The following is a 2,287-nucleotide window of genomic DNA, read 5'->3' as shown; positions in this document are numbered from 1 at the left end:
GACTTTAACGGGATAGCAGATATTCGCGAACGGCTTTTATTGGAAGAAACATTTTTCGAAGAAAGACTTCAACTCCAGCGCTCGTAGAGTAAACACCTCTCTCGCGATTTTTCGTTTGATCATGAGAATCTGAGTAGTCTCGAAAGCTCACCAAATATTTTCATTGTTGAAAGTCGAATCTGAACTGTCTTTTTAATTTTTCGTTTCACTTTCAGATTGAAAAACAGCTCAGTGTTCAAGGGCGAATGGTAGTACCCATCGGCCGTGAAGGGGAGCTACAAAGACTGGAAGTGATGAACAAGTTGGGCAGAGGAGCTACACACAAGTACATGTCCGAGTTTGTGTCGTTTGAACCTTGCGTGGATGAGAAGGAACAACTGGAGAGGTGGGAGGATGCCAAAGATATTGAGCAATTCCATTTCAACACACCCGTCATGTATTAAATCAAATAGGAAAGGTCAAAAACAGTGGCGTGAGATTTGGTATTGGAAAGTACTTCTTCAAAACTATATCACATAAAAACTTCTTCTAAGTTTGAAGAACCAAGTAGGGTTCCCATGACCGGTGCCGAGTTCCCCCGCTAAATAGTGAGGGATATCCTTTGGCGTTGGTATAAGTAGGGCTATCGGCTATAATAAACGCCCTATGTCACTGTGACGACCCGTCATGTATTAAATCAAATAGGAAAGGTCAAAAACAGTGGCGTGAGATTTGGTATTGGAAAGTACTTCTTCAAAACTATATCACCTAAAAACTTCTTCTAAGTTTGAAGAACCAAGTAGGGTTTCCATGACCGGTGCCGAGTTCCCCCGCTGAATAGTGAGGGATATCCTTTGGCGTTGGAATAAGTAGGGCTATCGGCTATAATAAACGCCCTATGTCACTGTGACCTGATTAGATCTTTTGTGACTTTGTCGTGAGATTTCCAAAAAGGGGAACTATAGACCCATGTATACCGTGAGATTTCCAAAAGGGGGAACTATAGACCCATGTATAGATACCAGTACACCAGTAGGTCCTTCTAGTCCTTGTAACTTTTGAATGGCTAAAGAAAGCCCATGGTCGATCAGCTCGAGGTGTAGGAATATACCAGTACACCAGTAGATCCTTCTAGTCCTTGTAACTTTTGAATGGCTAAAGAAAGCCCATGGTCGATCTGCTCGAGGTGTAGGAACCCAGGTTAGAAAGGAAGCGCTAGCGCTGCTTGCCTGCTCAGCAATAATTGAACTAAGGGCCTGCAACACAGTTTGAAATTGTCAAATTGAACTTCTGTGCGATTTTCATAGATTACTTAATTTACAAATGAAATGTGATATTATCAATTAAAAAATTAATAAAATGCATGTGACATACACAAAATTATCAAGTTTGTAAGTCAGGATATGTCTTTCAGGAATCAAAGAGACCACTTTAGTAAGTGGTAAAGCACTTGGCTGGCATGTCAAGTTGAGGTACCATCTATTTTTACATTTGCCTTTTTTATATACGATACATACCTATGTACATATTTATTACCAACTTGCAAATTTTACAATCAGCTGATATTTTCAAGAAAATACGTATTTACGGCATTTGAAATGTTGAGTACGTTGGTTATTGCGAAGTAGGTAGGTATTATTACATGTGTGAAAAAAAGTCCATCTTGATAATAAAAAAGACGTCAGTAAAACTAGTAAGTGGTAAAGCACTTGGCTGGCATGCCAAGTTAAGGTACCATTTATTTTTACATTTGCCTTTTTTATATACGGTACATACCTAGGTATGTACATATTTATTAGCAACTTGCAAAATTTACAAATCAGCTGATATTTTCAAGAAAATACGTATTTACGACATTTGAAATGTTGAGTACGTAGGTAGGTAGGTATTATTACATGTGCGAAAACAAGTCCATCTTGATAATGACTTTGAACAACTCTTTGAAGAACATCAAAATCAGCCGTCCTGATCTCTTGCAAAGCAAAACACTCGAATTTATACGTAAGTAGTTCAAATACAAACTAAAATAAACCAAAAAGAGAAGAAAAAATAGCAATAATGTTCAGAATATAAAATACAAATGGTTTATGTTGAGAGAGAAAAAAAATCTTTCCACTCCGCTGGGAAAGGGCCTACAGATTCAAGATAAACCCTCGCTGACAGTGCCTAGAGTTCTATTGATGTTAAACGCTCTTACAAAGATCACCTGTGAAACTATTAGTCAAGGGGTTTTTTCTTTTACTGAGTAGTGTGCCTAACTGTTTGTTTTCAGTTGAATATTCTACACATAAATATTCTGGAAAAGAAC

The 2,287-nt window shown here is 38.0% G+C and overlaps 1 long non-coding RNA gene across 1 annotated transcript; it reads left to right on the top strand.

The window, feature by feature from the left end:
• Positions 1–962: 962 nt before the first annotated feature.
• Positions 963–1,322, top strand: LOC113472928. The gene is made up of 2 exons (XR_003395053.1): positions 963–1,015; positions 1,105–1,322. It is a non-coding gene; the product is annotated as an uncharacterized LOC113472928 (long non-coding RNA).
• Positions 1,323–2,287: the final 965 nt, after the last annotated feature.

This window comes from Diaphorina citri, unplaced genomic scaffold, assembly GCF_000475195.1.
Source record: "Diaphorina citri unplaced genomic scaffold, Diaci psyllid genome assembly version 1.1 scaffold10556, whole genome shotgun sequence".
NCBI lineage: Eukaryota > Metazoa > Arthropoda > Insecta > Hemiptera > Psyllidae > Diaphorina > Diaphorina citri.
This window is presented reverse-complemented; position numbering and strand designations above follow the sequence as displayed.